At 61.6% G+C, this 17,788-nt stretch overlaps 1 long non-coding RNA gene across 1 annotated transcript; it reads left to right on the top strand.

Annotated features, from left to right (window-relative positions):
- The first annotated feature begins 5,990 nt into the window (after positions 1 to 5,990).
- LOC131822744 (uncharacterized) lies at positions 5,991 to 16,660 on the top strand. The gene is made up of 3 exons (XR_009350303.1): positions 5,991 to 6,169; positions 16,025 to 16,152; positions 16,392 to 16,660. It is a non-coding gene; the product is annotated as an uncharacterized LOC131822744 (long non-coding RNA).
- Positions 16,661 to 17,788: the final 1,128 nt, after the last annotated feature.

Raw genomic sequence — 17,788 nt, 5'->3', positions numbered from 1 at the left:
CTCACGGGTCAGGCCCCTGGGACCCTGTGCACCCATTTGTCTCTCTCCTGTGCAACCGTCCAGCACCATCGCGTGCCAGGCACTGCTCGGGGCACCAAGGAAATGTCGGGGACAGCTCGGGGGAATTGGGGCACGGGGAGGGCGAGAGGGGCGAGGAGGAACACGTTGCATGAGAGGAGCTCATGTGAGCCGACGAAGCAGGTGATGGGTCAGCAGACTGGGGAAGAGGCAGCTGAGCTCCGGGGAAGGGGTCAGAGGCGGGCCCGCCTGTTGGGGCACTCAGACTTGCAGCCACTGGGAGGCCCCTGGTTTGCCTCTGAGGGGGATGAGCTTAGGGTCCTGAGCGGATGCAGAGGTGGGCCTTGACCAGCATCTCCCTGCCACTGTTCTGAGATTGGGGCGGCTGGTGGGGGAGGGGCGGGAGGGAGGCGGTGCCTGGGTCAAGGCGGTGGGGCAGGAGGCAGGGAGAAGCGGTTCAGGACCCATTTCTGAGGCCAGGCAGTAGGATTCCCCGATGGGCTGGACAGGTGCTGTGTGAGAGAGGGGTCAATGCTGACTTGGGCTCTGGGCAAAATGTCCAGGGGGGTAGCGTGTTCTTGGCAGAGCCAGGAAGGGAGGCGGGAGCAGGGGACCCGGGAGGAGGGCGGGGAGCTCTGTTCTGGATGCGTCCGGTTGAGCTCGTGCCCCTTGGGACGTGCAAGGGGCGCTGTTGACGGGCAGCAGCTGCGGGAGCTGGGGCCTGAGGTTGGAGGCGGCCGGGGCGAGGTGTAGACACAGACGCGGAAGGCCGCCGGGCCGCTCGAGTCTGAGAGGTGAGGGAATCGAGAGGGAGCAGCAAGGAAGACTGAGCCTGAGCAGCCGGGACAGGAGAGACCAGGAGGGGGTGCCTGGCAGCCGGCCGAGAGCCGTCGGAGGGTACTGTGGCCCGCCGTGCCGTGTGCCCCGTCGCGGAGCAGGCGAGGATGGGACCGCACGCTGGCCCTGGATTCAGCAATCTGACCTCGAGGAGAGCAGTGTCAGGCCGGGGTGTAGACCCCGTGATGAAGACAGCGTGGTGTTGACCCAGAGAAGACAGGTAGACGTCCGGGACAGGGGAGAGTCGCACCTGCGGAGAAGGACAGTCTTCTCCACGAACGGACGGGTCGGAGGACGTCGAGCCCATCCTCACACCATACACGGCCGTCCACTCCCGGGGGGTCAGAGACCCGAACGCCAGCGGAGAATCCTCTCGGGGGAAGAAGACGCAGGAGAATGTCTACTTGCTCTTGGAATCATGAATTTAACCAACGAAGATTTGTTTAAGGAGGAAACACAAAAAATGCCAAACCTGCCAAAGACGTCGTCAAGAGAACAAGGCGACCCTCACGTAGAAGAACGCCGCGGTGAGGTACACATCTGGTACAGGACCGGTCTCCACAGTACGTGAGGAACTCTCCAAACACGGTAATAAGAAAACAAACAACCCACTCAAAAATGGGCCAAAGGCCTGAACGGGCACGTGGCCTCAGAAGAATCCAGAGGGTACGTTCGCACACGAGAAGGCGCTCCCGCCATGTAGGAAACGCACCTCAAACTACTCTATGTGCCTCCTAGGAAGGCCACAGTCCGGCCCCGGACAGTACGAAATGCCGGTGAGGACACAGGCAACCGGACACGGCCGTCCACTGCTGCTGGGGACGCGAGATGCTGCAGCGGCTCTGGGAGGCACAGCCCCGAACATCCGCGTCCGCGCGATGGGCCATCATGCTCCATGGCACACACCCAAAGGAGTCGAGGACTGATGTCCACACAGAAACCTGCACGTGGATGTTTCTAGAAGGTGTCGTCGTGATTGCCAGCGCTCGGAGGCAGCCGAGGCCCTTCGGCAAGTGGATGGGTGAACCCTGGTCCGTTCGGCACAGAAAAGGAGTGAGCTAGGAAGCCATGAAACTTCACGGAGGCAACTTACGTGTCTCACCACGTGAAGGAAACCCCACGCTCTGTGATTTGAACGTGGGGACGTCCTGGAAGAGGCAAACTGTGTAGACAGGAGCGAGACCCCTGGTTGCTGGGAGTTTGGAAGGGAACAGGAGGACAGAACCTCGCGGCCGGGAAACTACGCCGTGCGGGACTGGAAGGGCGGACGCGGGACTCCCTACACTTGTCAAAACCCACCCAAGCTGCAACGGGGCGTGAGCCCGGCCGTCAGAGATGGGCCTCGGTGAAGAGGGGAGCAGCGCCGGAGGGTCGGCCTCGACGGCCCCCGGGGAGAGACGTCCACAGCGCGGGAACCGTGCGTGTAGGAAGGATGGGCTTGGGACACGTCTGCCATCAGCCAGTCTTTCCGTAAACATAAACCCGATTTAGAAATTAAAGTCTCCTAATGGCAAAAGAGGAGCGTCAATGTCTCTTGGGGGAAAAGGATCCATTCGACTACAGGAAAATTAGCAACTTCTGGTCCTTAAAACACACCCTGAGAAGAGCCAAGCCACAGCGAGAGGAAACGGACCCTCACTGCACCTGTGTGGCGGCCGCTAGTGCCTGAGACCCAGGGACCGCGAGCCTAGAAGGCGGGCCACCCAGCAGAGAAGGAAGCGCTCCCCGTGACGACAGGCACGTTGCACCCACACAGAGGAAACCCATGACCCCGTGCTTGTCCTCATGCCCGGCAGCAAAGTGCAGACGCGAGCCCAGGTCTGCACCCTGCACGCCTGTGGGGAAAGCTACGGAGGAGACACCGGAGAACCCCAGCCGGGGTCGGGACCGCGGGGCACTTGGCCCTTGCCAGCTTGCGGGATGGCACTCGGTACCTGCACCAACTCCCAGTGGCCTGTCCACTGAAGCCGGCCCCGAGTTGTCCTTGGCCAGTGGCATGTTTTCTAGGCCCCCAGCCACCCCGTCAGGGACAGGAACGCACATGCGCACGGCTGACAAGAGCTCCCCACCGGAAAGCTCCCCAAAGCCGGGAGAAGCTTGTCCCCAAGGCCCGAGAAGGAATAAAGGATTTGGGACATAAGAGTAGGCTCGCAGCCTTGAGAATGAATGAATGAGCCCCTGGCGCCCCGCCAGGAACCCCGCAAACACGGAGCTGGGCGTCGCGCCCACCTCAGTTCAAGGGGGAGGAGGGTGGGGGCTTCTGGCTGGCCCTGCGCTGCCCTGGTCTCCCTGCCCAGGCCTGGGTGTCGCTCGAGGCTGAGACCCCGACAGCCCTCAGTGGGAAGCTGCCCTGCCTGTCCCTCCCTCTCCTGGCGCTGTGCACCTGCGGCTTCCCGGGTGCCCCAGACGGAGAAGGGGGGTCTGCAGGTCCTGAGCGCGGAGCTCAGAGGGGGACCCAGAGCTGAGGGGGCTCGCCAAAGGGCAGAACCCCAGGAGAGGATGAGGCAGGAAGTGGTTTCTCGCCAGGCCCTCCCACGGAGCCGCAAGAGAGCAGCTGAGCCGCTGCTGAGTCATGCCTGCCCCCACTCCTCCTGCCCCGCCCTCCGCCTGGGCCTGAGTCACCCCAACCCTCAGAGGGAAGGTGGGGGTGCAGTGCCCCGGGGCCCCAGCCACAGGCCCAGCCTGTTAGCTCTGCCAGGGTGCACAGGAGGCCAGGAGAGGAAACTAGCTCCTGGTCAGCTGACCTGGGACAGTGGTGGTGGGGGCCGGGAGCGGCTGGCACAGAGGTGATGGGGGAGGGGTGCCCAGGCACAGGTGGAAGCAGCGGGCTGGGGGTGCCGGGCCCCGGAAGAAGGGCGGGATGTGCCTGGGCACCGTTAGGGTCCCGATGGCTCAGAAGCCCATTGCAGTAGACCCTCCAGCCCCAGGGTGGAGCCCGAGTCATGGTCTTCATCATGACCGCCCCAGGAGGTGGGTAGTGGGCTGGCAGCCACATGAGACCCTAGGGGCCCCCAGGGGCCCAAGGGTCCGGGACCTTCCTCGGGAGCCCAGTACAGGGCTGGTCGTGTCCCTGACCTGGAATGACTGTGTGCTGACTCTCTGGTCCCCAAGCTTGGCTGGGGGCCCCTCTCTTTATTCTTTCTCAAAAGCCGCCGAACCAGAGGGCACCAGACACTGCGCTACACACGGGGTGAGCAGGACAGCCGCGGACCTGCCTTCCTGGGGCAGCTAGACCCAAACCAAGTCCTCAACCAACAGAGAGCCTAGTTACGGACGAGGGCATGGGTTGCGTGACCGTTGGGGCCACTGCTCCAGGATGAGGGGGCAGGCACTGGTTGATGGACAGGAGCCACCCCAGGAACAGCAGTGGGCTGGGGGTTGGAGGCTGGGGAAGGTAGGAAAGGCTTTTAGGTTGGGGACAGCATGTGCAAAGACCCCATATGGGACCGAGCCCAGCAAGCTCCAAAGATGGAGAGAAGCCCCCTGTGGCTGGGGGAGGCAGGGAGCAGGCGTGAGGTAGGGCCAGAGGGATGACAGGGACCTGGTCAGCTGGTGTGCCCGAGGGGGCGCGTGCTGTGGCCAGGCCCCGGGAGCACACGGCTGGCCCAGCTCTGACTCGCAGGGGAGACTCGCCACCCACGGAAGGATGGGGGTCTGCAGGTGTTGAACTCCCCCTGGTGACCCAGGTCCTGGACGGGCCTTGTGGCAGGGGGTGGGGGTGTGTGCTGGGGTGCAGGGACACGGGGGGCCGTCTGTGGGTGACCCGAGATGTTCAAGTGGGTGTCTGGGTTTGGGGTTCCATACAGTGGTGCTCCCTGGGGCTCATTTAGGGCTTTGCCTGTCGGCGCGGAGATGAGGCAGCCCGCCCTTGGGACCTGCCAGCCAGGGAGGCTGTCTGCGTCCTGCGCTTTCTGAGCTCCACTTGGAGACAAGCTGGGGTGTGAATCTGGGAGCGTGAGGATGGAGACCGTCCTGCCCTTTGCAGACCTGCCACCCCAGAAGGATACCAGGGGGCGGATGTGCAGGGCAGTCCGGAGAGCCTCTGTTGGCACAGGCAGAGGAGATAGAAGCCCTGCTCTCGATGGGGCAGTGCAAGGGGTGACTCGTATCAACTTGGCCGGGTCACGGTGCCCAGAGCTTTGGTCCACAACATTTCACATGTTCCCCTGAAGGTATTTTTGGGAGGTGATTCACGTTTCCAGTCAGACATTTGGTAAAGCAGATCACCCTCCACGATATGGGTGGGCCGCATCCAATCAGTTGAAGGCCCTCAGAACCCAGGCTGGGTGGGCCACATCCAATCAGTTGAAGGCCTTCAGAACCCAGGATGAGCACCCCCCTCCCAGGAGGAGGGAATTCTGGCTGCAGATGACCTTGGTCTGGAGCAGCAGTGTGGGCTCTTCCCTGGGCTCCAGCCTGCAGGCCACAGACTCAGCCCTGTGACGGTGAGAGAAACACGTCCTCTTGGTTTTGTTTCTCTGGAGAGCGGGGTTCAGGCGAGCCTTCCTGGGGACGGTGCCCCTGAGATGAGTAGCGAGCCAGGCTGGGGGCGGTGACCGGACTGTGTGTGCAGGGGGAGGCCCCCCACCTGCAGGGGCGGAGGTGACGGGAAGTCTGGTCCACAGTCTCCGGGCAAGGGCCATCAAGAGCAGCGGGTGATGTGGAAGGAGGCAGCGATCAGCTGGCGTTACGGCAGCGGCTGGGGGGCTCTTGGGGGGCAGGTCGGGGTCCTCAGTCAAGTGCTAGGAGGTGAGGGAGAGGAGGGGGACGGGGTTCGCTGTGGCCCTCCTGAAAATAAGGAAGTCAGCCTGGTTGCGGCATGAGTCACCGGAGAAACAGAGCTGCCTGTAGTGGCCCGTGGCCTGCAGCAAGGAACCACGGCATGCGTGACTTCCGACAGCGCCGAGTATTCTCTCCCAGCTCCCGAGGCCCTAGAATCCGTCTGAAGCCAGCCTCGCTGGGTTGACTCGGAGGGGAGGTGTGGCAGGGCTAGTTCCTGCGAATGCGGGGGAGGGGGCCGCATTCTTTGGCTCTGCCTCCACCCTCCCCGCCAGGAGCCTCGCCAGGAGCCTCGCCGGTTCCCTGTGCCGTGACCCTCCCACCGTCCCCTGAGAAGCACCCGCCCAGGTGATGCAAGATAGTCCTGGGATGGAGATGGCTTGGGGGGGCCTTATTCCCTCCACATACGGACACCTGTCAAAATGGGGAACCCCACGGTGCAAGTGGCTCCGTTCGGGGCCCAGAGAGTGATGCTGCTGGCGGGCTGGACCTGTGGGGAGCCGCGTCCCTGAGGTACCTGGACGTGAGGGCCAAGGTCAGAGCTTGGGCAGGGGAGGGACAGTGGTGGGGGTAGGCTGACGGGGGCAGGGCGCTGGTACGGGCACAGGCGTCAAAGGTGCAGGTAAGAGGAGGGACAGAGCCTGAATCCTGGAGCGCCGGCGCCTGAGCGGTCCAGGACGGACCCGGGGGCAGGAGGATGGACACTAGAGGGAGGCTGAGCTGAGGGGTGGGGCTGGCTCGGGTGGGGGCTGGACTTGGGGGGTGGAGCAGGGCTGTGAGAAGGTGGGCCGCGGGGCTGGGCGGGGTGGGGTGGGCGGCTTGCTTGTGGGTGCGGGCTTTGCGAGTGTCAGGAAGAACCTGGCAATGCCTGTGGCTTCCCCTAAGTATCCTTGGCCCCTAAGTGTCCCACAGAACAAAGGTGCGACTTGTGGCCCAGCAGCTGGAGGCTGATGCCCTGGGGGGAGGGGGGCACTGCCCAAACACGGCAGCCGGCCCCACCCCACGGGACCAGAAACTACTTCCAGCAGTTGGCTGCCGCTGACCTCTCTCCGGAGGAGGTCGCGCTGGGCCAGCTGTCCGGTGGGGGGGTGGCCCTCCAGAGATGTCCTTGCAGCAGAGCAGCGGGGGGTGTCCACAGGGGACCACCAGCTGGTGGGTGCACAGGTGGGTGGGGGCCGGAGCCCAGCTCGCTTCCACGGCCGGGAGAACCTGCTCTGCCCCCGCCTGACCGGGAAACAGGCGGGATCACCGCAGCAGCCCTCCGCCCTCTGCCCACGGCCAGCAGGGCCACCCGCCTCGTTCCCAGGGCTGGCTGTCAACTCCTGCCCGCTCCGGGGGATGCCGGCTCCCCTGCGGCACCCAGCCCTTCCCAGGCAGCCGGACGGACGGGTCTGGGGCTGCAGCGCCCCATCCCTGGGGAGCAGTGACTCAGAAGGGCAGGGAGGGTGGGCGGGGGCAGGTGGCCCCCGTGTCCCGTGAACAATGGCCCAATTCTTCCTCCGTGAACCCCCAGCCGGGACGGGGGCACAATGTTCTGGAGACTGGCCCAGAAGGTCCGTGAGCTGCGGGGGCCGAGAGGATGGGCCCCTGCCACCCTGGTCAGTGCTGGAGGGACAGGGACGCGAACCCCCACCCTGCAGGGGACCCAGGGCTGGCCCACACACTTCCCACCACGGCTGCAGGGACACACGCGTTCCCACCCCGCACCCCCTCCGGCAAGAGCTCGGGCAGACCCTCGGCTTCGCTAAGCCTTGGCCTCCTATCTGGGAAATGGGACCGTGACGCAGACCGCCCCCAGCGCCAGGCGCGGCCCACCCCCGTGTCCGAACGAGGACGGGGTCCCCCCTTCCCGCCCCACTCTGTGCTTTCTAGCTAATGAAGCTCCTCGTTCCGGCTCCTCCCGGAACACGGGCAGAGACCCCCGGGGAAGCGTGCCCTGATGGGAACCGCAATGTGCCCTCCAGCCCAAGGACGGCCGAGTCAGCGGGACGCCCGTGCGACTGCCCCCGAGGCGGTGACCACCCTCGACTGGCCACCTGCACAGACCCCCAGCTTCACCATTATATATATATATAATTCACATTACATATATATATTACATATAATATATAATATTATAATATGATATAATATTAATATGTAATAGAATATAGTATAGAATATAATATAATCTATATAATCACCCCACGTTCTCCTCACGTAAAACTGCCGGTGTTTTCAGTGCTCCGGAGGGTTTGAGGGGCCGGTCCGCGGTCCTCCCAGGAGGGGCCTCGCGGGAAAGGAGCCCTGTCTTGTGTCGCCGCCGCTCGTCTGTTTGCCTCTGGGTTCCGTGAGGGGCGAGCCGCTGACCCACGCACTTTGGAGGGCCTGGAGCCGGGGGCCTCTGCAGCCCGCATCCCGGCTTCTCGTCCGCGCTGGCCGCAGGCTGAAGGGAGGACCCAGAGCGGGAGAGAAGTGTGGGGACCGCACTCGGGGGCTCAGAGGCCCGGGAGGTTGGCATCCAGGGAAGGGCAGCGGAGGCGGAAGGGGCTTTGCTGGTGAGAGCAGGCCCCGGAGGGGGCACACCTGGTCGGGGGCGCCGCGAGGGCAGGCAGGTGAATTCTGTGCGGCTCCTGCTGGCTGGGCTGGGGGGGAGCGTGCACCGAGGGAGGGGGCTGCCTACCTGGAGGCTGGGGGGGCGGGTCACGTGGCACTGCGAGGCGCCTGGAGGGCTGAAGTCAGGGGCTGAGTCCGTTTACAGGCGATGCGGGCAGGAAGCAGACCCCCTCTCCCCGCCCCTGCCCACCACTCACCGGTCTGCCCTGAGGTTCCCAGGACAGCGGCCCTCCCTGGGGTGCTCTCAGAGGAGACTCAGGCCCTGGACAGAGGCCTCCGGGGGTCCCCGGGGAGCACCTGCTCCTCCTCCCTCTGGCTGGGCTGTAGGGATCCACCACAGTAGTGCCCTCGGGAAGACCTGGGTCCCGAGAATCTCCACAGGGGCGGCCACAAAGGGGAGAGGGCCTGCGGCGTCCAGGCGGGGGCTGGGGACGCGCCCTCCCTGCGCGGATGGCCTGGGCCGGGGCCGGGGTGAGAGGGATGAACGTCTGAGTCGGGAGGGCACTGCGACTTCAGGGACCACGGAGGGAGGGCACAGGGCTCCGGCCGGGGAGAAAGCAAGCCTCCTGACCGCTGGGGACAAGTGTCCTGGCCGAGGGACATGGCAGCAAGCGGGAAGGCCCACAGTGTTGGGCCTGGGGGCCTGGGGGCCGCCCTGAGGTGCTGGAGCTGCTCCTGGGGCGGCAGGGGTGGCGCCAACCCCAGGGAGGGTGGCGAGGAGGGGACAGAGGAGGGGCAGTGGCAAGGGCTCACTTGTGGTCCCTGGAAGGACGCAGCCCACAGGGATGTGAGCACGAGGCCAGGGACATGGGAGAAGTGTCCCCAGGGAGAGCCCTACAGGGGAAGAGCGAGTCAGAGAGAAGGAGGCAGGTCACCGGGGTGATTGCGGGGTCCCTGGGTGTCTGGCACAGGGCCGCTGGAAAGGCCCTGGGCCCTGCTGACCCTGAGCTCGTGATGAGAGGCCTTCGTGCCGTCGGCTCAGCCGGCAACTTCCTTCCCTTTCCCAGGCGGCGTCTGCTCTCGGGGTGTGTGTTTGGGGGGTGGGGCCGTCCCGGGAGACCAGTCTGGGCCCCAGGGCCCCCTCTGCCCTGCCCGATCCATGGCCGTGTGGCACCGCCTGGGGGAGGCAGCCGGTGCCCTGACCCCAGGGGCCTGTGCCTTTCCGCCGGACAGAGGCTCCCGAGGGCCCTTCAAACAGGCCTTGGCCCATGAGCCCTGCGGCCCCCATCTGGGCCTGCAGCTCCCCTGACAGGCCACGGCCTCCTGGGTGGCCCCGCCTGTCCTCCCCCCTGCTGGGCCCTCGGACATCTGCCCACCCGGCCCCCACCACCGAAGGTCTCAGGACCTGCCCCACAGCACGCAGAGTCCAGCCCTGTACCCCTGGGGGGCAGAGCAAGAGTGCTGCCTCGCCCCGTCCCTGAGCCTCCGACTGTGCAGCCTGCTCTGCCCCTTCCTGCTGCCTAGTCCCTGTGGCCTTGTGCTGGGCTGACGAGTTCTCCCGACCCCCACTGAGAGATGCTCAGGTCTGGAAGGGTCGGGTATGTGGGTCAGCGGCGCTGGGCGCCAGGGAGCCCAGCCATTGGGTCCAGCGTGATTCTGGGTGTGTCTGTGCAGGTGTTTCTGGATGAGAGTCACATGTGGTGGGTGGACTGAGGGAAGCAGATGTGCTGGCCAGAGGGTGGGTGGGCCTTGTCCAATCAGTCGAAGGGTGACTAGGTCAAAAGGCGACCACCCCTGAGTAAGAGGGAACTCCTGCCCGATGGCTTTTCCCAGCCTTCGGACCGGAACTGCAACGCTGGCTCTCCTGGGGCACCGGCTCGGTGACTTGGAGTTCTTGGGACTTGGCAGCCTCTGGAATCATGGGACCCAATTCCTTGTAAGATGGTGGATGGATAGATGGACAGATAGACGGGGAGACAGACATCCTGTTGGTGGTCTCCCTGGAGAACCCTGACTGGCACAGCGCACCAATCCCCAGAACGAGAGCACGTGGCCCCTGGGGCGGAGGAACTTGGCAGGGGAGCCCGAGTGAGGACCGTCCCGGACGGCTTCAGAGGGTCCTCGCCGCAGTCCCTAAGGGTCCCGACGAGAGGGAGGCAGGAAGGCCAGAGACAGGGAGAGTCGGAGGACACTGGCCGCTGCCCTGTGTTTGGGGGATGGGGCCACGTGGCACCGAGTGCGGCGCCCCCAGAAGCTGGCCAAGGCTGGGAACGGGCTGTGGCCCGAGCCTGCAGGCGAGCCAGCCCTGGGGCCACCCATTTCAGTCCAGTGAGACCCACGTCGGATTCCCCGCCCCCAGACTGTCCGGGGCGGCCGGAGTGGCGTTGAGCCCGGACGCCGGCCGAGGGAAGAGGGCGCAGGCCTGCTTGAGGCGACCCCTCCCGGCCGGCCCGGGGCCCCCCGTTTCCACAGGGACCGTCCTCATCGGCGGGGCAGCCAGGGCGGCTGGTCGGGCTCCTCGTCCCTCTGGCGTGCTGACCCCTGACTCGCCGCGGAGAGACGATGGTGCGCACATGCCCTTGCACAACAGCCGATCCCGTCGTCCCCAGAGAGCGGCCCACTGGACGGGGCGGACACCCAGGCACGGACGGGTCAGGCAGCCCCTCGGCAGCAGAGTCGGGGGTCTTGCCCGGGGAGCCTGCCGCCGAGCCTGAGCCCCACGACCCCGAGGGGGCCCACGGAGAGAAGCCTGCCCTCCAGTGTCCCCCCAGGCCTCCGACACTGCCAGGCCCCCGCCACACGTCCTGCTGACCTTGCTCGGTCACCAGTCGCAGCCCCGGGGGAGACACGGGGGGGCCTCTGGGGTCGGTGCAGGGAGCACCCAGTCCCCGCCAGCGGCAGGTGAACCCAGGCAGGGGGGTGTGACAGCAGCCCGCTCCGCCCTCCTCCTGCCCTCCCCTCCCCCGCAGGCCAGTAACGAAGGGTGAGGCACTGTGGCCTCTGCCTTGTGAAGCCCCCCCAGCATCGACCTGCCCCCCCCCTCCTCCGGAACCCGCCTCTGCTGTATCCGTGAACCCTCTTCCTGCGGCGGGCGAACAGCTCTCGGACCCTCGTGTAGAAGGTCTGTGCCCACGTTAGCTCAGAGCCACGTCTGCAAACGCCACGCGTGGGGCTCACACGACAGACGCTCAGTGTCCCTCCGCGCCCCTCACACTGTCCTGGAGGTGAACGCCCAGGATGCAGTTGTGGGCAGGGCAGGGTCCCCCCGAGGGCTCTCTCCTCATGTGCAGACAGGCCTGCTCCCCCTGTGTCCTCACGGGGTCACCCCTCTCTTCCTGGGTCCTGATCCTCTCTTCCCGTAAGGACCCCGGTCACATGAACAGAGCCACCGCAGGGACCCCGCGTCCTCTTAAACACTATAAAGACACCATCTCCACATGTGGTCATGCTCTGAAGTACTGGGGACCAGGACTCCAGCACACGAACTTGGGGGACACAATCCAGCCGCCCCGGCACCCCCTGCTCCCCACCTCCTCGCGTACTTCCCGCGGCACCTGCCCCTCCGTACCCCCACTGCGCGGTGCAGAGCCACAGCTTTCTCCAGTCACACCCAGGGTCCCCAGCTTCCGAGCCCTCTGCGGCCCAGCCCAGGCTGCCAGTCCCCTATTCTCTGCACCCTGGAGCCCTCAGACTCCTGTGCTGCCTGTAGCAGAGGCACTGAGGGGGCTTGTCAGAGGCCATTCCCCTCCCCTGAACACTTGCCCATTGTCCCCAGCGCTCCTGGACGCAGGACCGGGTCTGTGGGGTTCTCCCCCGGCCCCCACACCCCATAGCCTTGCTGAGCTCGCCTGCAGACCGTTCCCCGAGCGGCCCTGCAGGCACCGGCGCTGGCACTGGCTTGCCATCTGTGCCCTCTGTCCTTCTGTCCTGAGGTCCTGCCCCCCGTGCAGAGAAGCCCCCCAGCCCCCGACACCGTCTTCAGGGCCCCTGCTGGGGAGCGGTCACGTGCTGCTGCCTCCGAGTTCCCATTGTCCGCGCCTTCATCAGCGGCGGCTTGCTGTGGCCGCCGTGACCTGTGACCATGCACTCAGGGCCTCGGAACACAAACATGTCACTGCACAATCCCGGGGTCAGAAACCTGGATGGTTCTCACTGGGCCAAACTCCGGGGGGTCACCGGACCGGGCTCCCTTGGGAGGCTCCAGGCTCCAGGGACACCCCAGCTCCTTGTCCCTTTTGGCTGCCCGAGGCCCCACATTCCGTGGCTCATGGCCCTCTCTGTCTTCAGGGCCAGCCACGGCAGCCAGTCCTGGTCCCGTGGCGTCCCTCCCGCCCTCTGCGAAGGCACAGGTCCCACTCCCCCCCACCCCCGAGCACCCGGTGATCACAGGGCTCGGCAGGGTAAGCCAGGGTCATCTCCGCACGGCAGGGCCGGCTGTCGAGCCACCATATTTCCACCCGCAGCCTCGTGTCCCCTCCTGGGGCAGCAGAACCTGGATGCGGTTCCGAGGGTGGGCGCGTGCCCGTCTTCAGGGACACTGTTCTGCCCACCACAATCGCTGTCACGTAGCTTTCCCTGATGACGAGTGTCCCAGCACATGCGTGCGCCACACCTGACCATCCATTTCGTCATGGACACGTGTGTAGGTAGCCAGGCTTTGTGTGCGTGTGCGCTTGTGACTGCCCTGCGTGGCCACCTGGGACCGCTGGGTCCTATGGGAGGCGGGGGGTTTGTGAAGACGCGTCCAGACCGTGTCTGCAGGACGCGTGGGCCCCACGCTGCCCCGTGCCCTCCCCGAGGGCCTGGTTCCCGTCTGAGCTGCTCCACAGGACTCGCGTGGCCTCTCGCTGTGGGTTTCTTCTGCGTTTCCCGAATGATTTATGAACGTGGGTGTCTTCTCCTGCGCTCCTCGGCCGCTGGAGAATCTCCGTGGAGTGGAGTGTGCCTTCAAGCCTTTCCCCCGGTTCTTTATCGGGGCGTGTTTGTTCTGTTACCGGGCGGGGAAAGCTCTTTCCGTATTCTAGCTACACATCCTTCATTTTTTTGCAAAAACTCTGTGTTTTGCAAATATTTTCTCCCCGCTAGTGGTATGTGTCTGCGATCTTTTGACAGTGTCTTTCGAAGAGAAGTTCAAAAAAAAAAAAAAAACCAAACATTTTTGATGATGTCAAGTGTATGATTTTCTCTACCGTCTTTCCGAGTGCTGTTCGGTAAGTCTCTGCCAGACTCAAGGCCAGCGAGGTTTTCATCAGCGCTTCCTTCCGGAAGCTTCGCGGTGCGGCCCCTGCCCCGAGATCTCTCCTCCCTTTGAATGAAGCCTTGTTGGCTGCGGGAGGTAAGGGTTGCGTCCCGACACCTTCTGTTCACAAGGTAATGGTTGCCCCGTGGATTCGCTGTGGCAGTGTGGCCCAACACCGGCCGGCCAGCGTGGGCGGGTCCGGCTCCGGACGCTGTTCTGACACCACGGTCTGGGCTTGGAGGGCGCTCGGACACGAGGCTCCGCGGCGTGTCTCTGAGGCCCCGGCGTTCCTCTTCTTCGTCCTTGTGTTTTTGTATGAAGTCTGGAGTCCGCTTGTTACCTGCTGCAGAAACCCCCCAGTTCTCCCGGTTCTGATGCAGATCGGGACTGACCGTGAGTCCCGCGGGGCCCTCCTGTCCCTGACCCTCGGGGAATTGGGAAGGCTTCACTCCCCTTGTCCAGCCTTACGGTTCTCAGAGAACACGTCTCAGACAGCGTCTCGCAAACGTGCCTGCCGGCGTGTTCTATTGTTTATTCTTCCGTCAAAGGCATTTTGAAACCTCGGTCTCCGAACGCGTGTGCGTAGGGTCAGAAATACAGGTGAAGTGTGCGGGCGACCTCCTGCGCTACCACCTGCGAGACTCATGGGCGGGGGCTCCTGCACCTCGGACATCTTGCAGGGTCTCAGCCAAGACGCGTGTGTCTTCCTCAGTAAGGGAGACAGCATCTACTTCCCTCCTGTTCGGGTGCGTTGTTTTCCTTTCCCGGCTGGCGCTGGCGAAGCCTCAGGTGCCCTGTGGGAAAGCAGGGGTGGGGCCAGGCGTCCGCTGGCTCTCCACTCCCTCCCCCTGCGCTCAGGACAACATCAGTGGGCTTTTTCCTACACTCCTGTCATCAGGGTGTGGGACTTCCCTGTTATGCGCTGTCTTCTGGGAACGAGGAATTAGGGCAAGTCTTTCTAAAATGCTTTTTCTGGGGGCGCCTGGGTGGCTCAGTGGGTTAAAGCCTCTGCCTTCGGCTCAGGTCATGGTCTCAGGGTCCTGGGATGGAGCCCCACATCGGGCTCTCTGCTCAGCGGGGAGCCTGCTTCCTCCTCTCTCTCTGCCTGCCTCTCTGCCTACTTGTGATCTCTGTCTGCCAAATAAATAAATAAAATCTTTAAAACAAATAAATAAAATAAAATGCGCTTTTGGAGCTGATCACATGCTTTTTCTTCTTTTAGTCTGTTAATATGATGAGCTAAATTCACTAATTTTCAAACGTTTAAATAACCTGCCATTCCCGGGAGAAGCCCCACTTGGCCACGTATTATCCGTTTTATGCATTTGGGGATTTGATTTGCTAAATGTTTGTTAAGAATTTTTGCATTTCTCTTTGTGGTGTTTCTTATCTGTGCCCAGTTATGGGATTGGAGCATTGCTGGCCTCAGAGAATGAGCAGAAAACGCTTCGTCCTCTCCAAACCCCCGTACACGAGGACGTCGCTCCTGGACGCCGTGAGGCTTTTCTCAGCAGCAATCTCCATTTCCGCCGCTGGCTGGAGGTTGGTGGGCCTCCTCGGGCGGGCTGCGGGGTCTGTCGTCTCGGCAGGAAGGCGGCCACCACCGTCCCTCCTCTGCGCTGCTTTAGCCGCGTCTGCAGTGCGGGCCGCTGTCCTGCTCCCGACGCAGATGGCCGGGGTCCTGCCCCTGCTGTTTTCGGATCAGTCGGACGCTCTGGAATTGATTAGTTTGTTTGATTTCTAAAAGGATGACGTTGGCTTCACAGATATTCTGTTCCGTACACTTCTGCTCTCGTGATGCTTACTCCCTTTCTTCTGCCGACCAGACGTTTCTTTTTTCTTTTTTTCTGGTTTCTTCAAGTGGAGGCTGAGGTCATTGATTTGGGACCTCGCTTTTCACGTGACGTAGCCAAATCCGATAAATTTTTTAAAAAACAATTTATTTTTCGAAGTCCGGTGCAGTTAACTAACGGTGTTTATTAGCCTCGGGTGTGCAACCTGGTGATCTGCTCATCCCTGCGCAGCTTCTCCGCGCCGGTCACACCCTCATTTCCGCCCCCAGCCCCTCCTGTCTCTGGTTTCTTTGCTCGTTTTGTTTCTAGATTCTTAGATAAGGGTGAGATCACAGGGTAGTTCCTCTCTCTGACTTAGTTCCCCCAGTGCTACACCCTCTAGGTCCGGCCACAAGGTCATTTTCAGGCATTTCCCTGTTGTGTTCCCATTTTCACTCTTTTCGAAACACTCTCATTCTCCTTTTGAGTTCTCTGACGCACGTCGCTTAATTTCTATATTGTTTTCGTTTTCTGTTGCTGCATGAGCAAGTACACATGTGGCGGTTTCCAGCGACACCCCCTGCTCGTCACCGGTGCCAGGGGCCAGGACCCGGCCGGGCGGTGCTGAAACCAGGGGACTGGCGGCCGGCCCCCTGTCTGGAGCCCAGGGTCCTCTCGGCTCATGCCGGTGGCTGGCCGAACTCAGGCCCCTGCAGCTGGAGGACTGACGTCCGAGCGTCCCAGCCCACGGCCAGCGAGGCGTCACTCTCAGGTCCCCTCAGCCCCTCTCAGGCCTGCGGTCCTCCTCCCTGTGGTGACCGAGCTCCTCTCTCTCCTGCTTCAGATCTCTGACCGGGACACTCTGATGAGGTCGGGCCCCACCCCTGAAAAAATCTCCCTATCTTGAAGTCAGCGGAACAGTAACCTTCATGGCAGACGCCGAGCTCCCTTCATCTGGTTGACGTGAAACAGGTGAGGCCAGGGGGAAAGGCCGGGCGTCTGTCTGGGAATTCGGCTCACAGCGCACGGATTTGGGGATTTTCCCCCTACTGTTCTCTTTGACGTTTGGAATTCAGTTCTGTGGTGGCCTTGCTCTGTACGATTTGAATCCTTTTAGAAGTACTAAGAACAGTTTCATGGCCCCAAATATGGTTTCCCTCGGTAAACGCTTCATGTGTAGTTGAAAAGAATGTGAATTCGGCTGTTTTCAGGGTCGTTGATTGGATCGGCGGCGCCGTTGGACGCTCCGCGGTCTTCCTGCCTTTCTACTTCCTTCTCTCCTTGTCCGACAGAGACGTGCTGAAATCCTCCCAGAACTGTGGGTTTGGGGGCACCTGGATGGCTCAGTAGGTCAAGTGATGGCCTTTGGCTCAGGTCATGATCCTGGGGTCCTGGGATTAAGCCTCGGGTCAGGCTCGTTGGGGAGTTTGCTTGTGCACAAGGGTGCGCCGGCTTTTGAATAAATAAATAAAATCTTTAGAAAAGTAGTTGTGGAGTTGTCTATTTCTCCTTCAGTGACAACAATTTTTCTGTGTTGTAAAGCACTCTCATTAGGTGTGCTAACCCAATTGTTCCATTCTCTTGATGAACTGACCCACTCATCATTATGAAATGACCTTTTCATGCCTGGGAGTCTACTTTGCTCAAAATGTACTCTGTCTGAAGTTTTGTTTTTTAATTTTTTAAAAGATTTTATTTGAAAGAGAGAGAGCATGAGCAAGGGGGAAGGGTGGAGGGGGAAAGAAAAGGAGGGAGAAGCTCAGGCTCCCCGTGCTGAGCAGGGAGCCCCACGAGGGGCCTGATCTTGTGGCCTTGAGATCGTGACCTGAGCTGAACCCAAGAGTTAGATGCTTAACCGACGAAGCCACCCAGATGCCCCTGCCTGAAGTTAATGTGAGCAGCTTTTTTCTTTTGATGAGTGTTACCATAGTATATCTATTCCTATCCATTTACTTTTAACCTATTCATGTCTTCAGGTTTAAGCAACTTTATTAAATGTCGCGAATATCTGAGACTTGCTTTCTTAAAAAAAAAAAAAATCCAATCTGACAATTTCTGCCTTTTTAATTGGGATTTTAGATCATTTACATTTAATGTAATTATTGATAAGGTTGGATTTAAGTCCATCGTCTTGCTCTTGGTTTTCTCTTTGCCCCATAGGTTCTTGTTTCTTTTATTTTCTCTCCTTTTTCTTCTTCCAATTGAGTATTTTAATGATTCCACTTTTCCTTTGACGGTTTGTTAGCTGTAACTCTTTGTTTTGTTATTTTGCTCATCAGCTCAGGACTTACACTGTGGCTCTTTAACTTAGCACTCTACACCTCCAAGCAATAGTACGCTACTTCATGCATGGTGTGCAGAGCTCATAACAGCTCATTCTACTCACCTTGCCTTCCTGGCCTCAGTGCTAGGGTCGTCGTACTTCTTACTTAGATCACATTATAAACCTCACAACACACTATTGTAATTTTTACTTTTTTTAAAAAGATTTTATTTATTTATTTGACAGAGATCACAAGTAGGCAGAGAGGCAGGTGGGTGGTGGGGAGAAGCGGGCTCCCTGCTCAGCAGAGAGCCCGATGCGGGGCTTGATCCCAGGACCCTGAGA

Source organism: Mustela lutreola, chromosome 1, assembly GCF_030435805.1.
Source record: "Mustela lutreola isolate mMusLut2 chromosome 1, mMusLut2.pri, whole genome shotgun sequence".
NCBI classification, from domain to species: Eukaryota; Metazoa; Chordata; class Mammalia; order Carnivora; family Mustelidae; genus Mustela; species Mustela lutreola.
The sequence above is the reverse complement of the archived record's forward strand: the minus strand, read 5'-3'. Positions and strand labels throughout refer to the sequence as shown.